The sequence below is a fragment of the Leucopleurus acutus genome (genome assembly GCF_964270905.1).
Source record: "Leucopleurus acutus genome assembly, chromosome: 4".
Classification (NCBI taxonomy): Eukaryota; Metazoa; Chordata; class Mammalia; order Artiodactyla; family Delphinidae; genus Leucopleurus; species Leucopleurus acutus.
This window is the reverse complement of record NC_139146.1, coordinates 118,879,507-118,906,838: the sequence shown is the minus strand read 5'-3', so window position 1 is coordinate 118,906,838 and position 27,332 is coordinate 118,879,507. Positions and strand designations below refer to the sequence as shown.

Sequence of the window (27,332 nt, the reverse complement as noted above, 5' to 3'; positions counted from 1 at the left end):
TGATCTGGAAGAGTCTACTTCAGCCTTCTTCGTTACTTAAAATATGAACTGGACCATTGATTTTTCAGTTGTTTTCTTTCTATACTTCAGAATTTCCTATAAGGGGCTGAAAGATGCCAGGGTTACTTATGTGTTACTGTTTCATCTCTGACAGTTTCTATTTCTCACAGAGGATCAGAGAAGGGCTGGAAACAGCTAACTTTATTTTTATTATCTACCGTAAAATGAGAATGTGAAGTAAATGTGCAGAGTGTTTACCAGTTGAGGTCCTGAGAGAACGATCCACATATTTTCTTTTTTTTAAAAAAAACACCTTTATTGGAGTATAACACCTTTATTGTAGTGTAATTGCTTTACAATAATGATGTGTTAGTTTCTGCTTTATAACAAAGTGAATCAGTTATACATATACATATGTCCCCATATCTCTTCCCTCTTGCATCTCCCTCTCTCCCACCCTCCTTATCCCACCACCCTAGGTGGTCACAAAGCACCAAGCTGATCTACCTGTGCTTTGTGGCTGCTTCCCACTAGCCATTTTACATTCGGTAATGTATGTATGTCAATGGCACTCTTTCACTTCGTCCCAGCTTACCCTTCCCCCTTCCCCGTGTTCTCAAGTCCATTCTGTCTACGTCTTTATTCTTGCCCTGTCACTAGGTTCACCAATACCATTTTTTTTTTATATTCCGTATATATGTGTTAGCATGCGGTATTTGTTTTCCTCTTTCTGACTTCACTTTGTATGACAGCCTCTACGTCCATCCACCTCACTACAAATGACTTAATTTTTCTTTTTATGGGTGAGTAATATTCCATTGTATATATGTGCCACATCTTTATCTATTCATCCGTCAATGGACACTTAGGTTGCGTCCATGTCCTGACTATTGTAAATAGTGTTGCAATGAACACTGTGGTACATGACTCATTTTGAATTATGGTTTTCTCAGGGTATATGCCCAGTATTGGTACTGCTGGGTCGTATGGTAGTTCTATTTTTAGTTTTTTAAGGAACCTCCATACTGTTCTCCATAGTGATTGTATCAATTTACATTTCCACAATTTATTTTTAATGAATGGAAAAGCTTTCCATATAGGAAAGCAAAGTAGATACATGTGATTTTATGTAAGTTTTGTATCATCTGACTCTGGGAAAATCTTTTGCCTGACTGAAAAACTGATGGCTCCAGGTAGTACTGGGTGACCATGCCTATAATCCTCGTGGCCGACAAGAGAGAGCAACAAGGAGAAAGGAGGTCAGGGAATGAAGAGAGGAAGCCTTGCGAGGCAGAAACTATGCGAGTGAGAGTGCAAGCTGCCCATCTGCACGTAAACAGGCATAGTGCCTAGGGCCAAGAGCAGAATTCTTTTTTTTTTCTTTTGTGTATGCGGGCCTCTCACTGTTGTGGCCTCTCCTGCTGTGGAGCACAGGCTCTGGACGCACAGGCTCAGCGGCCATGGCTCACGGGCCCAGCCGCTCCGCGGCATGTGGGATCTTCCCGGACCGGGGCAGGAACCCGTGTCCCCTGCATCAGCAGGCGGACTCTCAACAACTGCGTCACCAGGGAAACCCCAGAGGCAGAATTCTTTAACAGCAGAAACTCTCCCACCCACCCTACAAACATAATAACATTTCTGTGTGTTACTGCTTCCCTTCCTTGAAATCCCTTCAGTGGAATATCTGTTTGCATTCTCATGCCGGGGGGTGTAGAAGGACAGACAAGCAGGCCGTGGAGAGTAAGCACATAAAAGAGGAGCCACCTTTGATTATCTTTTTTTACCAGTTTCTTGGTTTCATTTCAAAACTGCTTTCTTTGGTAAAAGAAACAAAAAAACTTACATGCTATGTAATGTATATGTATGTATCTGTGTGTGTATATATATATATATATATTCAGATCAGCCAAATCACCCCTGGCCATTAAAGGGGAGACAGCTGTTGTGGTCAGATCGCCCTCACATCCTCAGTGCCTGTTTTCTGTAGGAACCTTCCATGAATTCTCTGTTCTTCATTGATGACCATGTTTTCCAAATGTATAGTGTCTACGAAAGGTATGAAAAGTTTAGGACTTATGATAATAATAGTATTGGCAGTACCCACCCTGAGCCCTTCATTGCTCACTGCTTTTCTCACTGACCGTGGAGTTTGAGGGTGACAGACGAGGACTTTCAGGATGACAGAGGAGGGCTTCCCTGGTGGCACAGTGGTTGAGAGTCCACCTGCTGATGCAGGGGACATGGGTTCGTGCCCTGGTCGGGGAGGATCCCACATGCCATGAAGCGGCTAGGCCCGTGAGCCATGGCCACTGAGCCTATGCTCCAGAGCCTGTGCTCCACAATGGGAGAGGCCACAACAGTGAGAGGTCCACGTACTACCAAAAAAAAAAAAAAAAGACAGAGGAGTGAGACATTGAGATCACCTTCCTCCCCCAAAATACATCAAAAATACATCCACATGTGGAACAACTCCTACAGAACACCGACTGAACACTGGCAGAAGACCTCAGACTTCCCAAAAGGCAAGAAACTCCTTACGTCTGTGGCCATGTGGCTGACAGTGTCTTGGTGCTCCGGCCAGGTGTCAGGCCTGAACTTCTGAGGTGGGAGAGCCAAATTCAGGACATTAAGCCACCAGAGCCAACCTGGCCCTATGTAATATCAATTGGCGAGAGGTCTCCCAGAGATCTCCGTCTCAATGCTAAGACCCAGCTCCACTCAATGAGCAGCAAGTTCCCATGCTGGACACCCCATGACAAACAACTAGCAAAACAGGAACACGTCCTCACCCATTAGCAGAGTGGCTGCCTAAAATCATAAGGTCACAGACATCCCAAAATACACCACCGGACATGGTCCTGTCCACCAGAAAGACAAGATCCAGCCTCATCCACGAGAACACAGGCACCAGTCCCCTCCACCAGAAAGCCTACACAACCCATTGAACCAACCTTACCCACTGGGGTCAGACACCAAAAACAATGGGAACTACGAACCTGCAGCTGGCAAAAAGGAGACCCCCAAACACAGTAAGTTAAGCAAAATGAGAAGACAGGTGTCTGAGTGCCAGTGGAAGCAGAAGGGGCTGGAGGTGGCCAAGGGCGTGGGCAGCAGGGCCGAGCTGTAACGGTTGCAGGCTGAGGCACAGCAGCTGTGCAAGGAGGAGCGGAGCTGGGAGCAGAAGCTAGAGGAGATGTGCAAGAAGGAGAAGAGCATGCCCTGGAACGTGGATCCGCTCAGCAAGGACGGCTTCAGCAAGAGCATAGTCAATACCAAGCCTGAGCAAGCAGAGGTGGAGTTGGAGGAGGTGAGGGAGCAGAAACACAAAGCCTTCATGGAAAAGTATGAGAAACAGATCAAGCACTTCAGCATGCTCTGCTGCTGGGATGACAGCCAGAAGTACCTGTTGGACAACGTCCACCTGGTGTGCGAGGAGACCACCAACTTACCTGGTTATTTGGTGCTTTGACCTAAAGGTGGAGGAGAAATGTGCACTGATGGAGCAGGTGACCCACCAGACCATTGTCATGCAGTTCATCCTGGAGCTGGCCAAGAGCCTGAAGGTGGACCCTCGTGCCTGCTTCTGGCAATTCTTCACCAAGATCAAGACTGCCAACCATCAGTACATGGAAGGCTTCAATGACAAGCTGGAGGCCTTCAAAGACTACGTGCAGGGCCGGGCCAAGCTGCACATCAAGAAGGTCATGAAGGAAAAAAAAAGGTCATGAAGGAGTACGAGGAGGAAGAGTGCAAGCAGCAGCTTGGCTGAGCAGCCTGGACCCCATCAAGGTATACGAGTCCCTCCCTGAGGAACTCCAGAAATGCTTTGAGGTGAATGATGTGCAGATTCTACAAGATGCCATCAGCAAGATGGACCCCACCGACATGAAGTACCACAGGCATCACTGCATCAACTCCAGCCTCTGGATCCCCAACTCCAAGTCCAACGAGGCCAAGGAGGAGGAGGAGATGAGTCCCGGGGACCCTTTGCTGGAAGCCTCCAAGCCGGGTGATGAGAAAGATGTCAGCACATGACCCACCTCAGCTGCTTCCTGACTGCCTGCAGGTCCCTGTGTGCCCGTTTTCAGAAAACAGAAATAGACACCATCTCCCTAGCTCCTGGCTTCCTCCACTTTTGCTGCTCCCCCACCTAGCCTGTAGGGGCCTGCCCAACTGCTCCACTGCTGCCATAACCCCAGTGCTCATCCAAGTCTTTGCTTTGAGTCAATGGACTTCACTGCCTGCAGCTCCCCCACTTCAGCATTATGCAAAAGGCTCGGGGATCGAGGGAGGGGTAGATGTTGCCAGCCTGGTCCACTGGGTAGGGATGGGGTCCCCAGCAGAGGGGCCTGCTCCAGTCACCATGGGTTATGTTTTCACTGTTCATCCACACTGAGTATTCTATATAGTAAACAGCAATTATCTTCCAATATACAACAGATGAAGGAGCAAAGTAAAAACTGCCAGACCAAACAAATGAAGAGGAACTAGGCAGTCTACCTGAAAAAGAACTCAGAGTACTGATATTAAAGATATGCAAAATCATGGAAATAGAATGAAGAAAATACAAGAAACATTTAACAAGGACCTAGAAGAACTAAATAGCAAACAATGAAGAACAACAGAAAAAATGAAATTAAAAATTCTCTAGAAGGAATCAAGAGAAGAATAACTGAAGCAGAAGAACGATAAGTGACCTGAAGATAAAATAGTGGAAATAATTACCACAGAGCAGAATAAAGAAAAAAGAATGAAGAGAATTGAGGACAGTCTCAAAGACCTCTGGGACAACATTAAACACACCAACATTTGAATTATAAGGGGCCCAGAATAAGAAGAGAAAAAGAAAGGGACTGAGAAAATATTTGAAGAGATTATAGTTGAAACTTTCTCTAATATGGGAAAGGAAATAAGTCCAGGAAGTGCAGAGTCCCATACAGGATAAATCCAAGGAGAAACACACCAAGACACATATTAATCAAACTATCAAAAATTAAATTTAAAGAAAAAAATTAAAAGCAGCAAGGGAAAAACAACAAATACAAGGGAACCCCATAAGGTTAACAGCTGATCTTTCAGCAGAAACTCTGTAAGCCAGAAGGGAGTGGCAGGACATATTTAAAGTGATGAAAGGGAAGCACCTACAACTAAAGTTACTCTACCCAGCAAGGATCTCATTCAGATTAGAGGGAGAAATTAAAACCTTTACAGACAAGCAAAAGCTAAGAGAATTCAACACCACCAAAACAGCTTTACAACAACTGTAAAGAAACTTCTCTAGGCAGGAAACACAAGAGAAGGAAAACACCTACAATAACAAACCCAACACAATTTTAAAAATGGTAATAGGAACATACATATCGATAATTACCTTAAATGTAAATGTGTTAAATGCTCCAACCAAAAGACATAGACTGGCTGAATGGATACAAAAACAAGACCCATATATATGCTGCATATAAGAGACTCAGTTCAGACCCAGGGACACATACTAACTGAAAGTGAGGGAACGGAAAAAGATATTCCATGCAACTGGAAATCAAAAGAAAGCTGGAGTAGCAATTCTCATAACAGACTAAATAAACTTAAAAATAGAGACACTTACAAGAGACGAGGAAGGACACTACATAATGATCAAGGGATCGATCCAAGAAAAAGATATAACAATTGTAAATATTTATGCACCCAACATAGGAGCACCTCAATACATAGCAAATGCTAACAGGCATAAAAGGGGAAATTGACAGTAACACAATCATAGGGGACTTTAACACCCCACTTTAACCAATATACAGATCATCCAAAATGAAAATAAATAAGGAAACACAAGCTGTAAATGATATATTAAACAAAATGGACTTAATATTTATAGGACATTCCATCCAAAAACAACAGAATACACATTTTTCTCAAGTGCTCATGGAACATTCTCCAGGATAGATCGTATCTTGGGTCACAAATCAAGCCCTGGTACATTTAAGAAAAATAAAATCGTATCAAGTATCTTTTCCGACCACAGTGCTATGAGACTAGATATCAATTACAGGAAAAAATCTGTAAAAAATATAAACACATGGAGGTTCGACAATACACTACATAATAACCAAGGTATCACTGAAGAAATCAAAGAGGAAATCAAAAAATACCTAGAAACAAATGACAATGAAAACATGAATTAAAACTTATGGGATGCAGCAAAAGCAGTTTTAAGAGGGAAATTTATAGCAATACAATCTTACATCATGAAACAAGAAACATCTCAAATAAACAGTCTAAGCTTACACCTAAAGCAATTAGATAAAGAAGAACAAAAAATACCCCAAAGTTAGGAGAAGGAAAGAAATCATAAAGCTCAGATCAGAAATAAATGAAAAAGAAATGAAGGAAACAATACCAAAGATCAATAAAACTAAAAGCTAGTTCTTTGAGAAGATAAACAAAATTGATAAACCATTAATTAGCCAGACTCATCAAGAAAAGAGAGAGAAAATTCAAATCAATAGAATTGGAAATGAAAAAGAAGCAACAACTTACACCGCAGAATTACAAAGGATCATGAGAAATTAGTACAAGGAACAACATGCCAATGAAATGGACAATCTGGAAGAAATGGACAAATTCTTAGAAAAGCAAACCTTTCACGACTGAACCAGGAAGAAACAGAAAATATAAACATACCAATCACAAGCACTGAAACTGGGACTGTAATTAAAAACCTTCCAACAAACAAAAGCCCAGGACCAAATGGCTTCATAGGTGAATTCTATCAAACATTTAGAGAAGAGCTAACACCTATCGTTCTCAAACTCCTCCAAAATATAGCAGAGGGAGGAACATTCCCAAACTCATTCTATGAGGCCACCATCTCCCTGATACCAAAACCAGACAAAGATGTCACAAAGAAAGAAAACTACAGGTCAATATCACTGATGAACATAGATGCAAAAGTCCTCAGCAAAATACTAGCAAACAGAATCCAGCAACACATTAAAAGGATCATACACCATGATCAATTGGGGGTTTTTCCCCAGGAATGCAAGGATTCTTAAATACATGCAAATCAATCAATATGGTACACCATATTAACAAACTGAAGGATAAAAACCATATGATTATCTCAATAGATGCAGAGAAAGCTTTCGACAAAATTCAACACCCATTTATGATAAAAACAATTCAGAAAGCAGGTTCAGAGAGAACTTACCTCAACATAATAAAGGCCATATATGACAAACTCACAGCCAACATCATTCTTTTTTATTGTTTTTGTTTGTTTGTTTGTTTGTTGCAGTACGCGGGCCTCTCACTGTTGTGGCCTCTCCCGTTGCGGAGCACAGGCTCTGGACGTACAGGCTGAGCGGTCATGGCTCACGGGCCCAGCAGCTCTGTGGCATGAGGGATCTTCCCGGACCGGGGCACGAACCCACGTCTCCTGCATCGGCAGGCGGACTCTCAACCACTGTGCCACCAGGGAAGCCCAACATCATTCTTAATTGTGAAAAATTGAAAGCCTTTCCACTAAGATCAGGAACAAGACAAGGTTGTCTACTCTCACCACTATTATTCAACATAGCTTTGGAGGTTTTAGCCACAGCGAAATCAGAGAAGAAAAAGAAATAAAAGGAATCCAAATCAGAAAAGAAGAAGTAAAGGTGTCACTGTTTGCAGATGACATGATACTATACATAGGGAATCCTAAAGACTGTATGAGAAAACTACTAGAAGTAATCAATTAATTTGGTAAAGTTGCAGGATACAAAATTAATGCACAGAAATCTCTGGCATTCCTATACCCTAATGATGAAAAATCTGAAAGAGAAATTCAGGAAACACCCCCACTTACCATTGCAACAAAAAGAATAAAATACCTAGGAATAAACCTACCTAAGGAGATAAAAGACCTGTATACAGCAAACTAAAAGATACTGATGAAAGAAATTAAAGATGATACTAACAGATGGAGAGATATATACCATGTTCTTGGATTGGAAGTGTCAACATTGTGAAAATGACTTTACTACCCAAAGACATGTACAGATCCAATGCAATCCCTCTCAAACTACCACTGGCATTTTTCACAGAACTAGAACAAAAAAATTTCACAATTTGTATGGAAACACAAAAGACCCTGAAGAGCAAAAGCAATGTTGAGAAAGAAAAATGGAGTAGGAGGAATCAAGCTCCCAGACTTCAGACTCTACAATAAAGCTACAGTAATCAACACAGTATGGTACTGGCACAAAAACAGAAATATAGATCAATGGAATAGGATAGAAAGCCCAGAGATAAACCCACACACATAAGGTCACCTTATTTTTCATAAAGGCGGCAAGAATATACAATGGAGAAAAGACAGCCTCTTCAATAAGTTGTGCTGGGAAAACTGTACTTTTACAAGTAAAACATTGAAGTTAGAACACTCCCTAACACCATAAACAAAAATAAACTCAAAATGGATTAAAGACCTAAATATAGGGCCAGACACTATCAAACTCTTAGAGGAAAACATAGAACACTCTATGACATAAATCACAGGAAGATCCTTTTTGACTCACCTCCTAGAGAAATGGAAATAAAAACAAAAATAAACAAATGGAACCTAATGAAGCTTAAAAGCTTTTGCACTGCAAAGGAAACCATAAACAACACTAAAAGAAAACCCTCAGAATGGGAGAATATATTTGCAAATGAAGCAACTGACAAAGGACTAATCTCCAAAATATACAAGCAGCTCATGCAGCTCAATATGAAAAATCAAACAACCCAATCCAAAAATGGGCCGAAGATCTAGATAGAGATTTCTTCAAAGAAGATATACAGATTGCCAACAAACACAGGAAAGGATCCTCAACATCATTAATCATTAGAGAAATGCAAATCAAAACTACAATGAGGTATCACCTCACACTCGTCAGAATGACCATGATCAAAAAATCTACAAACTATAAATGTGGGAGAGGGTGTGTAGAAAAGGGAACTTTCTTGCACTGTTGGTGGGAATGTAAGTTGATACAGCCACTATACAGTATGGAAGTTCCTTAAAAGTATAAAAATAGAACTAGCGTATGACCCAGCAATCCCAGTGCTGAGCATATACCCTGAGAAAACCATAATTTAAAAAGAGTCATGTACCACAATGTTCATTGCAGCTGTATTTACAATAGCCAGAACATGGAAACATCCTAAGTGTCCTTTGACTGATGAATTGATAAAGAAGATGTGGCACATATATACAATAGAATATTACTCAGCCATGAAAAAGAATGAAACTTAGTTTTTTGTAGTGAAGTGGTTGCACCTAGCGTTTGTCATAGTGAAGTAAGTCAGAAAGAGAAAAACAAACACTGTTTATATATACATATATATGGAATCTAAAAAAAAAAGGAACCTAGGGACAAGACAGGAATAAAGACACAGATGTAGAGAATGGACTTGAGGACACGGGGAAGGGGAAGGGGAAGCTGGGACAAAGTGAGGGAGTGGCATGGACATATGTATACTACCAAATATAAAACAGGTAGCTAGTGGGAAGCAGCTGCATAGCACAGGGAGATCAGTTCGGTGCTTTGTGTCCACCTAGAGCCGTGGGATAGGGAGGGTGGGAGGAAGACCCAAGAGGGAGGGGATATGGGGATATATGTATACATATACCTGAATCACTTTGTTATACAGTAATGTAAAGCAATTATATTCCACTAAAGATGTTTAAAAAAATAGTATTTATTGATCAGTGTATTCAACCCAAGTCCTGACAGGAAACAGATGGCACGCTTAGCTAGGATTTTTGAAGGCATTTTTTTATGAAGGTACTATTTACAGAGGGCGGGCAGGATATAGGGAACCAAGAAGGATGAATCTTGTGGGTGCATCCTGGGACTAGCACCGAAGAAAGTCATCAGCCCCTGACATAAAGGGGTACAGGAGGCACAGTATTCCTGGGTGACCCAGGGCCAGAGGAGGGTTGTTCAACCTGAGCTGTAGTCAGGGAAGTTCCCTGCAAAGTCAGGGGGCAGGAGGGAGACTTCCCCTGAATTCTCACTCCTCCTTACTTCTCATCTCCTGACAGTGCTTCCCCTTGTCCGTAATACAGGCTTGGGAGCCAAGCTGATGTGGTCTTTACAGGTCAGCAGAGAAATGGGACACAGAAGTACAGAGAAAGAGTTGAGGCCAATGGAAAGTATGTCAGACATTATGTGAAGTAGGTATTATCACAAATTTATAGAGGAGGAAAGTGAGACACAGAGAAGTGAGACACATACAGATGGTAGGTCACTGACATGGGTCTATAAGCCCCTAAAGGCCAAGCTTTTCCAGCTCAGTCAGCTGCTTCATGTGGCACATAGCCCCTGCTCTTAACCAGACTGTTTTCCTGAGGGTGGCACTTACTGACAAACATGACAAATACAGATTTTATGATTTGATTTTATGTCATAATTCCACAGAACAGTCTTCTTATTTTTAGTGCTTATTATCTTAAAAATTTTATTGAGGTATAATTGACATAAAACATTATATTATTTTCAGGTATACAACACAATGATATAATATCTGTATATATTTCGAAATGATTGCCATAATAAGTCTAGTCAGTATCACCACAGTTACAATTTTTTTCTTGAGATGAGAAATATTTAGGTGTACTCTATTAGCAGCCTTCAAATATGCTACACAAGATTATTATTGTTTTTATATTGTAGGGATCTGTGGTCTTTTATAACATTATGGTTTATTTAATTTTGTTTTTTTAATTGAAGTATATTTGATTTACAATGTTGTGTTGGTTTCAGATGTACAGCACAGTGATTCAGTCATATATATATATATTCTTTTTCAGATTATTTTCGATTATATGTTGTTACAAGATATTGAATATCACTCCCTGTGCTATATAGTAGGTCCTTGTTGTTTATTTCATATATAGTAGCTCATCCCAAATCCTAATTTGTCTCCCCACCCACCCCACTACTAACTGCTTTGGTAACCTTAAGTCTGTTTTCTATGTCTGTCAGTCTATTTCTGTTTTGTAATTTGTATCAAGACAGTTTTTTTTTTTTGTTTTTTTATTAAAGATGGTAGACTGGACACGTATATTTATAGGCATTTTCTACTGAAAGCTCATTAAAATATCAAAAAGAAGTACTTTTTATTTTGTTTTGGTAAATAAATATATAAGGACATGGAGAGCAGGAGAGATTATAGAAAGAACATTTTGGAATCTGGAAAGTGAAAAGAAGCATGTGTGGTATAACTTTCTGGATTAGATTCAGCTCAAAAGGCAGAACACCCAACTAAATAATGATTTAAACACATGAGGTCCATTTCTTCCACAGAAGTATGGAATTTGGGGAGTAAAGAGTAAACATGAGCATACCATAAAGTTGGCAGGGACCTAGCCTCTTTGTAGCTTTTTCACTTCCCTGAGTGTGACCCTCATCTCATGGTCCAATGAGGCTGCTTGAGCTCCATGCATCGCGTCATTTTTCCAGCTGGCAGTAAGGAGGAAAGGTGGGTGGTTATGTGCCTCAATTTAAAGATACTTCTTTTAGATTGTTATCATGTCTTTCACCCACAATACCAATCTCTGTTAGAGATAGATTTTATCTAGGTTTAGAAAGCTATTTTAATATCTATCTTTTTTTTTTAATTTTTTTTTAACATCTTTATTGGAGTATAATTGCTTTACAATGGTATGTTAGTTTCAGCTTCACAACAAAATGAATCAGTTATATATATACATATATTCCCATATCTCCCCCCGCCTGCGTCTCCCTCCCTCCCACCCTCCCCATCCCACCCCTCCAGGCGGTCACAAAGCACCGAGCTGATCTCCCTGTGCTATGCGGCTGCTTCCCACTAGCTATCTACCTTACGTTTGGTAGTGTATATATGTCCATGCCTCTTTATCGCTTTGTCACCGTTTACCCTTCCCCCTCCCCATAGCCTCAAGTCCATTCTCTAGTAAGTCTGTGTCTTTATTCCTGTTTCACCCCTAGGTTTTTCATGACATTTTTTTTTTAAATTCCATATATATGTGTTAGCATATGGTATTTGTCTCTCTCTTTCTGACTTACTTCACTCTGTATGACAGACTCTAGGTCTATCCACCTCATTACAAATAGCTCAATTTCGTCTCTTTTTATGGCTGAGTAATATTCCATTGTATATATGTGCCACATCTTCTTTATCCATTCATCTGATGATGGACACTTAGGTTGTTTCCATCTCCGGGCTATTGTAAATAGAGCTGCAATGAACATTTTGGTACATGACTCTTTTTGAATTATGGTTTTCTCAGGGTATATGCCCAGTAGTGGGATTGCTGGGTCATATGGTAGTTCTATTTGTAGCTTTTTAAGGAACCTCCGTACTGTTCTCCACAGTGGCTGTATCAATTTACATTCCCACCAACAGTGTAAGAGGGTTCCCTTTTCTCCACACCCTCTCCAGCATTTATTGTTTCTAGATTTTTTGATGATGGCCATTCTGACTGGTGTGAGATGATATCTCATTGTAGTTTTGATTTGCATTTCTCTCATGATTAGTGATGTTGAGCATTTTTTCATGTGTTTGTTGGCATTCTGTATATCTTCTTTGGAGAAATGTCTATTTAGGTCTTCTGCCCATTTTTGGATTGGGTTGTTTGTTTTTTTGTTATTAAGCTGCATGAGCTGCTTATAAATTTTGGAGATCAATCCTTTGTCAGTTGCTTCATTTGCAAATATTTTCTCCCATTCTGAGGGTTGTCTTTTGGTCTTCTTTATGGTTTCCTTTGCTGCGCAAAAGCTTTGAAGTTTCATTAGGTCCCATTTGTTTACTCTTGTTTTTATTTCCATTTCTCTAGGAGGTGGGTCAAAAAGGACCTTGCTGTGATTTATGTCATAGAGTGTTCTGCCTATGTTTTCCTCTAAGAGTTTGATAGTTTCTGGCCTTACATTTAGGTCTTTAATCCATTTTGAGCTTATTTTTGTGTACGGTGTTAAGGAGTGATCTAATTTCATACTTTTACAGGTAGCTGTCCAGTTTTCCCAGCACCACTTATTGAATAGGCTGTCCTTTCTCCACTGTACATTTCTGCCTCCTTTGTCAAAGATAAGGTGACCATATGTGCGTGGGTTTATCTCTGGGCTTTCTATCCTGTTCCATTGATCTATCTTTCTGTTTTTGTGCCAGTACCATACCGTCTTGATAACTGTAGCCTTGTAGTATAGTCTGAGGTCTGGGAGCTTGATTCCTCCAGTTCCTTCTTTCGTTCTCAAGATTGCTTTGGCTATTCGGGGTCTTTTGTGCTTCCATACAAATTGTGAAATTTTTTGTTCTAGTTCTGTGAAAAATGCCAGTAGTAGTTTGATAGGGATTGCATTGAATCTATAGATTGCTTTGGGTAGTAGAGTCATTTTCACAATGTTGATTCTTCCAATCCAAGAACATGGTATATATCTCCATCTATTTGTATCATCTTTAATTTCTTTCATCAGTGTCTTATAATTTTCTGCATACAGGTCTTTTGTCTCCTTAGGTAGGTTTATTCCTAGATATTTTATTCTTTTTGTTGCAATGGTAAATGGGAGTGTTTTCTTGATTTCACTTTCAGATTTTTCATCATTAGTATATAGGAATGCCAGAGATTTCTGTGCATTAATTTTGTATCCTGCCACTTTACCAAATTCATTGATTAGTTCTAGTAGTTTTCTGGTAGCATCTTTAGGGTTCTCTATGTATAGGATCATGTCATCTGCAAACAGTGACACTTTACTTCTTCTTTTCCGATTTGGATTCCTTTTATTTCCTTTTCTTCTCTGATTGCTGTGGCTAAAACTTCCAAAACTATGTTGAATAAGAGTGGTGAGAGTGGGCAACCTTGTCTTGTTCCTGATCTTAGTGGAAATGCTTTCAGTTTTTCACCATTGAGAATGATGTTTGCTGTGGGCTTGTCATATATGGCCTTTATTATGTTGAGGAAAGTTCCCTCTATGCCTACTTTCTGCAGGGTTTTTATCATAAATGGGTGTTGAATTTTGTCAAAAGCTTTCTCTGCATCTATTGAGATGATCATATGGTTTTTCTCCTTCAGTTTGTTAATATGGTTTATCACATTGATAGATTTGCGTATATTGAAGAATCCTTGCATTCCTGGAATAAACCCCACTTGATCATGGTGTATGATCTTTTTAATGTGCTGTTGGATTCTGTTTGCTAGTATTTTGTTGAGGATTTTTGCATCTATGTTCATCAGTGATATTGGCCTGTAGTTTTCTTTCTTTGTGACATCCTTGTCTGGTTTTGGTATCAAGGTGATGGTGGCCTCGTAGAATGAGTTTGGGAGTGTTCCTCCCTCTGCTATATTTTGGAAGAGTTTGAGAAGGATAGGTGTTAGCTCTTCTCTAAATGTTTGATAGAATTCGCCTGTGAAGCCATCTGGTCCTGGGCTTTTCTTTGTTGGAAGGTTTTTAATCACAGTTTCAATTTCAGTGCTTGTGATTGGTCTGTTCATATTTTCTATTTCTTCCTGATTCAGTCTTGGCAGGTTGTGCCTTTCTAAGAATTTGTCCATTTCTTCCAGATTGTCCATTTTATTGGCATAGAGTTGCTTGTAGTAATCTCTCATGATCTCTTTTATTTCTGCAGTGTCAGTTGTTACCTCTCCTTTTTCATTTCTAATTCTATTGATTTGGGTCTTCTCCCTTTTCTTCTTGATGAGTCTGGCTAGTGGTTTATCTATTTTGTTTATCTTCTCAAAGAACCAGCTTTTAGTTTTATTGATCTTTGCTATTGTTTCCTTCATTTCTTTTTCATTTATTTCTGATCTGATTTTTATGATTTCTTTCCTTCTGCTAGCTTTGGGGTTTTTTTGTTCTTCTTTCTCTAATTGCTTGAGGTGCAAGGTTAGGTTGTTTATTCGAGATGCTTCCTGCTTCTTAAGGTGGGCTTGTATTGCTATAAACTTCCCCCTTAGAACTGCTTTTGCTGCATCCCACAGGTTTTGGGTCGTTGTGTCTCCATTGTCATTTGTTTCTAGGTATTTTTTGATTTCCTCTTTGATTTCTTCAGTGATATCTTCATTATTAAGTAGTGTATTGTTTAGCCTCCATGTGTTTGTATTTTTTACAGATCTTTTCCTGTAATTGATATCTAGTCTCATGGCGTTGTGGTCAGAAAAGATACTTGATACAATTTCAATTTTCTTAAATTTACCAAGGCTTGATTTGTGACCCAAGATATGATCTATCCTGGAGAATGTTCCATGAGCACTTGAGAAAAATGTGTATTCTGTTGTTTTTGGATGGAATGTCCTATAAATATCAATTAACTCCATCTCGTTTAATGTATCATTTAAAGCTTGTGTTTCCTTATTTATTTTCATTTTGGATGATCTGTCCATTGGTGAAAGTGGGGTGTTAAAGTCCCCTACTATGAATGTGTTACTGTCGATTTCCCCTTTTATGGTTGTCAGTATTTGCCTTATGTATTGAGGTGCACCTATGTTGGGTGCATAAATATTTACAATTGTTATATCTTCCTCTTGGATTGATCCCTTGATCATTATGTAGTGTCCTTCTTTGTCTCTTCTAATAGTCTTTGTTTTAAAGTCTATTTTGTCTGATATGAGAATTGCTACTCCAGCTTTCTTTTGGTTTCCACTTGCATGAAATACCTTTTTCCATCCCCTTACTTTCAGTCTGTATGTGTCTCTAGGTCTGAAGTGGGTCTCTTGTAGACAGCAAATATATGGGTCTTGTTTTTGTATCCATTCAGCCAATCTGTGTCTTTTGGTGGGAGTATTTAGTCCGTTTACATTTAAGGTAATTATCGATATGTGTGTTCCTATTCCCATTTTCTTAATTGTTTTGGGTTTGTTATTGTAGGTCCTTTCCTTCTTTTGTGTTTCTTGCCTAGAGAACTTCCTTTAGCAGTTGTTGTAGAGCTGGTTTGGTGGTGCTGAACTCTCTCAGCTTTTGCTTGTCTGTAAAGGTTTTAATTTCTCCATCAAATCTGAATGAGATCCTTGCTGGGTAGAGTAATCTTGGTTGCAGGTTTTTCTCCTTCAACACTTTAAATATGTCCTGCCAGTCCCTTCTGGCTTGCAGAGTTTCTGCTGAAAGATCAGCTGTTAACCTTATGGGGATTCCCTTGTGTGTTATTTGTTGTTTTTCCCTTGCTGCTTTTAATATGTTTTCTTTGTATTTAATTTTTGACAGTTTGATTAATATGTGTCTTGGCGTATTTCTCCTTGGATTTATCCTGTATGGGACTCTCTGTGCTTCCTGGACTTGATTAACTATTTCCTTTCCCATATTAGGGAAGTTTTCAACTATAATCTCTTCAAATATTTTCTCAGTCCCTTTCTTTTACTCTTCTTCTTCTGGAACCCCTATAATTCGAATGTTGGTGCGTTTAATGTTGTCCCAGAGGTCTCTGAGACTGTCCTCAGTTCTTTTCATTCTTTTTTCTTTATTCTGTTCTGCAGTAGTTATTTCCACTATTTTATCTTCCGGGTCACTTATCCGTTCTTCTGCCTCAGTTATTCTGCTATTGATCCCATCTAGAGTACTTTTAATTTCATTTATTGTGTTGTTCATCGTTGCTTGTTTCATCTTTAGTTCTTCTAGGTCCTTGTTAACTGATTCTTGCAATTTGTCCATTCTATTGTCCATTCTATCTCCAAGATTTCGGATCAACCTTACTATCATTATTCTGAATTCTTTTTCAGGTAGACTGCCTATTTCCTCTTCATTTGTTAGGTCTGGTGGGTTTTTATCTTGCTCCTTCATCTGCTGTGTGTTTTTCTGTCTTTTCATTTTGCTTATCTTACTGTGTTTGGGGGTCTCCTTTTTTTTTTTTTTTGCAGGCTGAAGGTTCGTAGTTCCTGTTGTTTTTTGAGTCTGTCCCCAGTGGCTAAGGTTGGTTCAGTGGGTTGTGTAGGCTTCCTGGTGGAGGGTACTAGTGCCTGTGTTCTGGTGTATGAGGCTGGATCTTGTCTTTCTGGTGGGCAGGTCCACGTCTGGTGGTGTGTTTTGGGGTGTCTGTAGACTTATTATGATTTTGGGCAGCCTCTCTGCTAATGGGTGGGGTTGTGTTCCTGTCTTGCTAGTTGTTTGGCATAGGATGTCCAGCACTGTAGCTTGCTGGTCGTTGAGTGAAGCTGGGTGCTGGCGTTGAGATGGAGATCTCTCGGAGATTTTTGCTGTTTGATATTATGTGCAGCTGGGAGGCCTCTTGTGGACCAGTGTCCTGAAGTTGGCTCTCCCACCTCAGAGGCACAGCACTGAGTCCTGGCTGCAGCACCAAGAGCCTTTCATCCACAGGGCTCCTTAATTTGGGATGATTCGTTGTCTATTCAGGTATTCCACAGATGCAGGGTAAATCAAGTTGATTGTGGAGCTTTAATCCGCTGCTTCTGAGGCTGCTGGAAGAGATTTCCCTTTCTCTTCTTTGTTCTCACAGCTCCCAGGGGCTCAGCTTTGGATTTGGCCCCGCCTGTGCGTGTAGGTCGCCGGAGGGCGTCTGTTCTTTGCTCAGACAGGACGGGGTTAAAGGAGCCGCTGATTCGGAGGCTCTGGCTCACCCAGGCCGGGGGGTAGGGAGGGTCACGGAGTGCAGGGCGGGCCTGCAGCGGCAGAGGCCGGCGTGACGCTGCAGCCTGAGGCGCGCCGTGCGCTTTCCCGGGGGAGCCGTCCCCGGATCCCGGGACCCCGGCAGCGGCGGGCTGCACAGGCTCCCCGGAAGGGCGTGTGGCTAGTGACCTGCGCTCGCACACAGGCCTCCTGGCGGCGGCAGCAGTGGCCTTAGCGTCCCATGTCCGTCTCTGGGCTCCGCACTCTTAGCCGCGGCTCGCGCCCGTCTCCGGAGCTCTCCCAAGCAGCGTTCCCAATGCCCCCTCCTCGTGCACCAGGAAACAAAGAGGGACGTAAAAGTCTCTTGCCTCTTCGGCAGGTCCAGACCCCTCCCCAGACTCTCTCCCGGCCAGCCGCGGCGCACCAACGCCCTGCAGGCTGTGTTCACGCCGCCAACCTCAGTCCTCTCCCGGCGCTCCGACAAAAGCCGGAGCCTCAGCTCCCAGTCCCGCCCGCCCCGGCGGGCGAGCAGACAAGCCTCTCGGCTGGTGAGTGCCGGTCGGCCCGATCCTCTGCGCTGGAATCTCTCCGCTTTGCCCTCCGCACCCCTGTTGCTGTGCTCTCCTCCGCGGCTCCCAAGCTCCCCCACTCCGCCTCCCGAAGTCTCCACCCGCGAAGGGGCTCCTAGTGTGTGGACACTTTTCCTCCTTCACAGCTCTCTCCCGCTGGTGCAGGACCCGTCCCTATTCTTTTGTCTCTGTTTAGTTTTTTCTTTTGCCCTAACCAGGTACGTGGGGGGTTCCTTGCCTTTTGGGAGGTCTGAGGTCTTCTGCCAGCGTTCAGTAGGTGCTCCGTAGGAGTTCTAATATCTATCTTTATAATTAACCAAAGTCTAATGAACTGACATTTATTAAACAAATACTGTACTTGAGTACAACTTTGGAGTATGAGACACCTTGTGCTGAGGAGTTGTTAGGAATGAGTGATCCAGGAGTAGTTGTGGGCAGAATCATAGCCACGTGATTTTATTTCCTTAGTCTTCACCACTAATTTTATGCTCCTTAATCAGCATAATAGAGGAGGGAGAGCCTTCTCTAATTAGTGGCTCCAGGTCGTCAATCTCCTCTCATTCCATCACCCTCTGAAGGGGTCTCTAGGAGTATAGCATGTTGGTCTGTATAATTTGTATCATTTTTTAAGATTCCACGTATAAGTATTATCAGGTGACATTTGTCTTTCCGTCTGACTTACTTCACTTAATATGACAGTCTCTAGGTCCATTCATGGTGCTGCACATGGCAGTATATCATTCTTTTTGATAGCTGAGTAATATTCCATTATATATATATATATATAATAATCATCTTTGATTTCTTTCATCAGTGTCTTACAGTTTTCAGAGTATAGGTTTTTTGCCTCCTTAAGTAGTTTATTCCTAGTTATTTTATTATTTTTGTTATGATGGTAAATGAGATTGTTTCCTTAATTTCTCTTTTTGATACTTCATTGTTAGTGTATAGGAATGCAACAGATTTCTCAGTATTAATTTTGTATTCTGCAAATTTACTGAATTCGTTGATGAGTTCTAGTAGTTTTCTGGTAGAATCTTTCAGATTTTCTATGTATCATTTTTCGTCATCTAAACACTGACAGTATTACTTCTTTTTCACTTTGGATTCCTCATATTTCTTTTTCTTCTCTGATTGCTATGGCTAGGACTTCCAAACCTATGTTGAATAGAAGTGGCGAGAAGGACATCCTTCTCTTGTTTCTGATCCTAGAGGAAATGTTTTCACCTTTGAATATGATGTTAGCTGTGGGTTTGTCATATATGGCCTTTATTATGTTGAGATATGTTCCCTATATGTCCACTTTCTGGAGTGTTTTTATCATAAATTGATGTTGAATATTATCAAAAGCTTTTCCTGCATCTATTGAGATGATCATATGGTTTTTACTCCTCAACTTGTTAATATGGTGTACCACATTGATTGATTTGTGCATACTAAAAAAATCCTTGGAATAAATCCCATTTAAGCATGGTGTATGATTATTCTAGTGTATCACTGGATTTGATTTGTGACTGTTTTGCTGAGGATTTTTGTGTCTATATTCATTAGTGATATTTGGCTGTAATTTTCTATTTTGTGGATCTTTGTCTGGTTTTGGTATCAGGGTGATGGTGGCCTAATAGAACCAGTTTGAAAGTACTACTTTCTCTGCAATTTTTTCTTCTCTGGTAGATTTTACCTGTGAAGCCATCTGGTCCTGCACTTTTGTTTCTTGGGAGTTTTTTAATCACAGATTCAATTTCAGTACTGGTAATTGGTGTATTCAAATTTTCTATTACTTCCTGATTCAGTCTTGGAAGATTGTACCTTTCTAAGAATTGGTTTGTTTCTTCTAGATTGTCCATTTTATTGGCATATAGTTGCTTGTAGCGATCTCTTATGGTCCCTTGTATTTCTGTGGTGTTCTTTGTATCTTCTTTTTCATTTCTCTGTGGTGTTCTTTGTAACTTCTTTTTCATTGCTAATTTTATTGGTTTGGGGCCTATCCCTTTTTTCTTGTTCAGTCTGGCTAGAAGTTTATCAATTTTGTTTATCTTTTCAAGGAATCAGCTTTTAGTTTCATTGATCTTTTCTCTTGTTTTCTTAGTCTCTATTTCATTTATTTCTGCTCTCATTTTTATAATATCTTTCCTTTTACTAACTTTGGATTCTGTTTGTTCTTCTTTCTCTAGTTGCTTTAGTTGTAAGGTTAGGTTGTTTATTTGAGATTTTTCTTCTTTTCTGATGTAAGCTTGTATTGCTATTAACTTCCCTCTTAGAATTGCTTTTGCTGCATCCCATAGGTTTTGGTTCATTGTGTTTTCATTTTCATTTGTCTCTAGGTATTTTTAAATTTCCTCTTTGATTTCTTCAGTGATCCATTTGTTGTTTAGTAGCATATTGTTTAGCATCCTAGTGTTTGTGTTTTTTTGCAGTCTTTTTTTCTTGTAGTTGATTTTTAGCATTGTGGTCTGAAAAGATGCTTGATAGGATTGCAGTTTGGTTTTTTTTAGTTTGCCAAGGCTTATTTTGTGGCCCAGAATGTGATCTATCCTGGAGAATGTTCCATGTGCACTTGGTGCATTCAGCTGCTTTCAGATGGAATGCTCTATAAATATTGATTAAGTCCACTGGGTCTAATATGTCATTTAAAATCTGTGTTTTGTTATTGATTTTCTGTCTGGATGATCTGTTCATTGATGTAAGTGGGGTATTAACGTCCCCCATTATTATTGTGCTACTGTCAGTTTCTCCTTTTATGTCTTTTAACATTTGCCTTATATTTTGCAGTGCTCCTATGCTGGGTGCATATATAGTTACAATTGTTCTATCTTCTTCTTGGATTCATCCTTTGTGCCACTCCCTCTGGCCTGCAGAGTTTCTGCTAAAATGTCAACTGATAAGCTTAGGGGGATTCCCATGTACGTTATTTGTTGCTTTTTGCCTTGTTGCTTTTAATATTTTCTCTTTATCTTTAATTGTTGTCATTTTGATTACTATGTGTCTCAGTGTGTTCCTCCTGGGGTTAATCCTGTGTGGGACTCTCTGTGCTTCCTGGACTTAGTTGACTGTTTCCTTTCCCATGTTAGGAAAGTTTTCAGCTATTGTTACTCACCTAATGTTATCTTTTCAAGTATTTTCTCAGGCCTTTTCTCTCTCTTCTCCTTCCAGGAACCCTATAATGTGAATGTTGGTGTGTTTGAGGTTGTCCCAGAGGTCTCTAAACTGCCCTCATTTCTTTTCATTCTTTTTTCTTTATTCTCTTCTGTGACAGTGATTTCCACCATTCTCTTCCAGTTGACTTATCTCTTCTTCTGCCTCATTTATTCTATTATTGATTCTTCCTAGCGTATTTTTCATTTCAGTTACCGTATTCTTTAACTCTGGTTTCTTTATATCTTCTTTTTTTTTTTTTTTTGGTAGGTTCCAATCTTTTTAATCTTTTTTGGTAGGTTCCAATCTTTTTTATCAATGGTTATTCAGCAGTTAGTTATGATTTTGGTGGGCTCATGAGAGGAGGTGAGTTTAAGGTCTTTCTACTCCACCGTCTTGTCCAGGAAGCCCTCTTAAACTCTTGTTTCTGATGCTTGTTCAGCCTCTTTAATCTGTGTTTTGTTTTGTTTTATTTTGTTTTTCCCTTTAGTATGCCTTATAATTTTCTGTTGAAATGTAGACATGACATAATTGGTAAAAGGCCTTTAGTAACATAATGGTAAAGTGGGAGGGAAAGCATCATATGCTCTTATAATTATGTCTCAGAATTTTGGTGAATCTGTGGCCCTGAATTGTGAATTTCACCATTGCTTGTCTGTTTTTCCCCCCTAAGGTGGAACTGGATGGCTAGAGGGAGCTGGATTTGGGTATTTCTTTTCCAGGTAGGTTGGTCTCTGCTAAAACCCTACCAGTTTTAGCTCTGATAAAATAGTTTCACCAGAAAGCAGGCCTTGTAAAGAAAAGCAAAATGTTCTGATATTTTCCTGAATGGTTCCTTTCCGCTCTCCCTTCCAGAAATACCAGGAGATTTTTCTCCCAAATTTGCTGTGAGAACCAGGTTGGACGCTTGGTCGTAGAAGTCACAAAGTGTGGGACTGTGTTCTCCTGGAGTTTTTAACTCTCAGACTTGTCCAAACTGAGCCTGCAGCAGCTTGGCAATTATAGTTCAATTTTTCCTACCCCAGCACTAGTTTCTGCAGAGGTTTTTGCTCATGTGTTTATGCTCCAATAAGTTGTGATTATCTGTCTGTCCCTTCAGGGACAGCAGTTTGCCCTGTGGCCTCACTTTTCTTCTGGATCTAAGAAGAATTATTGATTTTTCAGTTTGTTCTGCTGAGGACAAACTGAACAATTAAGACAGAGTGGTGATTTCTAAGCTCCTTACACATTGGACTAGAAACCAGAAGCCCTGTGCTACCTTTTAAACATAATATGTTGCTCTTCACTCATGAAATATCAATAGTAAAACTCAACATTTGAAGGGTACCATGTGCCATGGAAATATATGGTAATTATTGTTTAATAGCAGATTGAGCTATTCTAATTTCAGTACATTGGATAAGTAGAAATCTTGGGCAATATTTTTTTATTAAATGTTAGGTTAGGTTCACACCTAACATTAAAAATTTTACTTCATTTTGCAAAACAAGTTAACTGCAGGCAGTTTAATTGACCAGTAAAACAATTCTATATGAATATCTCTATCTGGACTCAATAAATCATCCTTCATTCTTAAAATACATTCCTCAAATTTAGAACTTTTATCTTCTTGTGCAATTAAACAATAACCACCCAAACCAAAGACTCACCACCCACAAAAGAGAACTGAAATTCAATGTTATGAAACTAAACTTAATAATCCAAAAGTGGACTGCCTAAGCATAATACCAATGAATTCTTAGCTGAATCCTGATAAATATAAAATATTTTTCAAGAAAACAGTCACTATTAAAAAATCCAATGAGTGAAATGAAAAGGAAATCTCACAATGTTTGCGAGATTTGTGAACCAAAACTGACATTTTTTCCAATTATTACAATTCCCCTGATTTCCTACAAACTATTTTCTTAACTGTTTTTGTAATGTTAGCTGCTTCAAATTCATATGCACCATTTAAGAAGGGGGAAAAATAGTTAACTTTTTTGTCTGCCTTATGAAGTTTCCATTTCCCTATCCTGAATCCTTGCTTTATGAGATAGGGATGGAATACTTATATCCCTTTCTCTCAAAATGAGTTCCTGCAACAAAACAGAGATGACTCAGTGTTCCAAGTGCTTGCTGAGCACCATAGGGGCAAGTTATCTATGAAGGTTTACAGAGTACAAGGATTTTTGCATATTGATTCAACCTTCCTACAAGTGTTTGGTGAGTACCACAGAGAACACACTGTTTGCTAAGGTTGACAGGGTAATGGGGTTAGTGCCTCCTTCCAGCAGTTTATTATATGCTATGCTTAGGTAGTCTGTCTTAGCACCTGTATTTATGGTACCAGGAGACTATGGAGGTATTAGCAAAGCGCTTCAGAGGGGATTAATTAACCTAAAAATGTTTAAACTAAATATAATAGACCCCAAAGTAGTATTTCACTTGGCAAATTTCTAACAGTCTTGCCATCTGACTGTTGGACCTTAAAAGAATCCTAACATAATGACAAATTCCTAGATCTAGAAATTAGGCTATATTTACCAACCAATGGCAAATGTGCTCAAAGCAGTGACATCCTGGAAGTACTTTCAGTTTATTATCATAATTATGATCTTTTTGTTCTCACTTTAGGGCTAGAAATAAAAAAAGAGGTAAAGTAAGGTAGACCAGACTAAAAGAAAATAATTTAGTAGACTAGACTAAAAGAATAGAATTATAGAAATTATTAATAACATCATTTTGTAGTATGGCAGTTCGTATCAGTTGACTTAGAGAACTAAATCACCCTAACAGTGACTGAGATATCAGACAGGTCTCCTGACTCCTGGTCTATGCTCTGTCCTTTAAACCAGAACAAAAGCTGAACAGTGAATTTATAGAAGGAGATGATAAGTCACATCAGAATCTGAAACAACACTTGGCAACAGTGGAGTGTAGCTGGTGACAGGGGTAAGCAGCAAGAGCTAAGAGATTGCTAATAACAGCACCAGATGTGCCATTAGGAGAAAAAGGTATATTGCCCCGAAATCAAAGAGAGTGAGCTCTAAAAGTTATCATTGCTTATGGAGATATAGTTCCCACTAAACAAAGTACAGAGAGTTAATGGGAAAGGTTAACACTAATGCAGGGGCCATTTGGGTCATTTCTTGTACCCTGAGACATGATGGGATGCTGTTACAGGTCATGTTTTCTAAAACAAAGAAGTAATTCAATTTCAAAGAGAATGCAGCATATTGTCAACTTTTATCACACTGCCAGAGAAGCAGTATGGATTTCAGTTTGCTTCTAGAATTGTCTGTATCAGAATAATAAGGATACATTTGTTAAAACTGTAGATTCCTAGGCCTACAGAATCAGGATCTCTGAATTAGTTGATTCTGTGCAGCACCGTAAAGTCTGAGAACCATTGAAAGAAAGCTCTTACCTCTAAATTCTGCCTTAACTGCTGTAATTCTTTTCTGACTCACGGAACAGAAGTTTGAAATGCTGCAAAAATCACTTATGTCTTCCTACGTTTTACTCTGAACAGTTTTTAAAGTTTGCTTTCTAATTCTCAGAGCCTTGGATAATATTGTTTTTAAGGGTTTCAAATTTCTGCTTAAACTAGGATAATAATGGTGGAAAAGAAATGCTTTCAAGAGATATCTAGGATGAGGTAGGTAATAGCTAAAGCTTACAATATGCGAGGAATTATTTTTACTGCTTTAGATGTATTCATTCAATTCCAAAACAAATTTAAGATTTATTACCGCTGATAACATCATTTCCATTTTGGCGTTCTAGAAACTGATGCACAGAAGAGTTAAATATATTTCCCAGGATAAAGAAGTAGCAAATGGAAGAAGCAGGATTCAAGTCAAAACAGTTGAGTATAATCACCAGTGTTCTTAACCATCACCCTACTGGCTCCCTGTGGAAGTCAGTAAGATTTAGTGACTGGTTGTATACGAACTGCAATGCCAAAGGTGACGCTTTGCTTCTGATAAGTTATACTTTTGATCCACATTCACTGAAATAGGAATAATTACTAACAATGCAATAGCAACATAGAATGGTATTGTTTCATGCTGGTCTCAGCCTATCAATAAGCAATGTTGTGGCTGGACCAGATCTTGTGTTTCTTATTATAACTGTAAGACGCCCTTTAGAAACAATCATCAGAAAAATTTGAAAAAAAAAATAAAGGCTTACTTCTAACAGGATCAGGAAATTACACAGCACATCTGGGGTCACACAGTGAGGAGGGCATGGGTAGAGTGAGAGAGAGCATAAGAGCCTGCGGTTCTGTTTTTACTGGGGTCAAGAGTGGATTCAAGGAATTCAAGGGCTCATTCTTTTTTTTTTTTTGCGGTACGCGGGCCTCTCACTGTTGTGGCCTCTCCCGTTGCGGAGCATAGGCTCTGGACGCGCAGGCTCAGCGGCCATGGCTCACGGGCCCAGCCGCTCGGCGGCATGTGGGATCTTCCCGGCTCGGGGCACGAACCCGTGTCCCCTGCATCGGCAGGCGGACTCCCAACCACTGCGCCACCAGGGAAGCCCCAAGGGCTCATTCTTAATTGGTGAATTTAAAACATAAGAGTGGGAATTTAAAGCTCTGGAAGATTAAAAAAAAAAAAAAAGTTGCCCAAATGTCAGATATCCAAATCAGTCAAAATCTCTGAAACAAAGAAACCTCAGTGAGGCGAGGTCCTGTGACCGGCAGCGTTTACTGCATTCCTGGGATAGATGGGAGTGATAGCCAGCTTTGAAATGGATGCCTAGCAATCAAAACTCAGTCATTTGCATTACAAAAAGGGGGAAAAAACAACTGTCAGGTTTACACTACTGGTTCTACTGTAACAATTAACATTTAGAAGAAATTGCTGATTTCCAGTACCAACCAAGATGGAATAAGCCTAGTATGGACTATCTCTCCTAACAGATTACAACCATACACTCTGAGAAAATACAAAAGCAACTACCTGAAAACTGAAAATTAAAAGGTAGAAGAACAACCAGGAAGAAAAATCAAAACATGAATAATGGCCAGAAGCATATATTCTCATTTATGTCTAGGTTTTCACCCAAAAGTGGACCAAGTCCCAGAACTATGCAACAGGTATCAACAGTGGAAACTCCAGGAAAAACACCTTCTCTCTAGCCAGAGAACCAGAAAAGAGGTCCTCTGCACGCTGATAGGTATACAGAGATTCCCTCCTTTCTTTCTCTTTTTCCATCTCCTGGTCTTCCCTGAGGCCAACCCCAGTCTCAAGATGGCAATGCTGTGGCAGCAGTAGTACTGGCAGCCATGTAGTGGTCACCCAAAATCTTAAGGGAAAACCCTTCCCTCTAGCAAGAGGAATGGAGAACTGGACTCTTGTGTTTCTTACAGTGTTGGGAGGAGGGGAGGATTTCTTTCTTTTTTTATTTTTCTCTTCTTTCTTTATCCTAAGGGTAGTCGCCACTGCACAAACAGCGCAACTGCAGGGGGAGCCAAAATTCTGAGAGTAAACCCAGATTCTGAGCCAGAAAACAGTTGCCCTAGGAAAGCATGGCTGAAACTACAGACAAAATTTTACTGATTACTTTACTATGTAAGTTCCACTCCCCCTGTGAGTTTCACCTACACTCTGTGATTTATTTGCTGATTATATTCCAGCAAAACCTGTATGGCAATAATTCTCACTCCTACACTCCCCAACAACTATAGGTAAATGGTTAGATGGGAGAATACAGCAGGGTCTTCTTCTGGGTGAGAACAGAGTCTCTACAGTTTAGAAATTGGAGTTGGTCCCTTCCTCTTACATTGATGGGAAAAAGACAGGAAGAGCACCTTGAACTATATCCTCAACCTCCGAAAATAGTCTCCAGAGAACCACTTGTAAGGTTTGAAGTTGATAGCAGACTATAATGGACTTCTAAATACTTCAGCATGGACCATGTGATAATATATTTCCAGCAGTTGGTTAAAACTTTAAGTCTAGAGGTAGTTGCCCTAATCAAGAATGCACAGTCCAGAGTGGTCAACTAACATTATATCAAAAAGGTCCATACTCTAGAAATTGCTATTATAAGTACTTCTTTTATCCTGTGCAAATCAACTATTGACACT

General features: G+C 40.0%; 1 pseudogene across 1 annotated transcript; it reads left to right on the top strand.

Moving 5' to 3' along the window:
• The first annotated feature begins 3,043 nt into the window (after positions 1-3,043).
• On the top strand, positions 3,044-4,035 carry LOC309960736 (hsp90 co-chaperone Cdc37-like; annotated as a pseudogene). The gene has a single exon. The product of its transcript is annotated as a hsp90 co-chaperone Cdc37-like (transcript).
• The last annotated feature ends 23,297 nt before the right edge of the window (positions 4,036-27,332 follow it).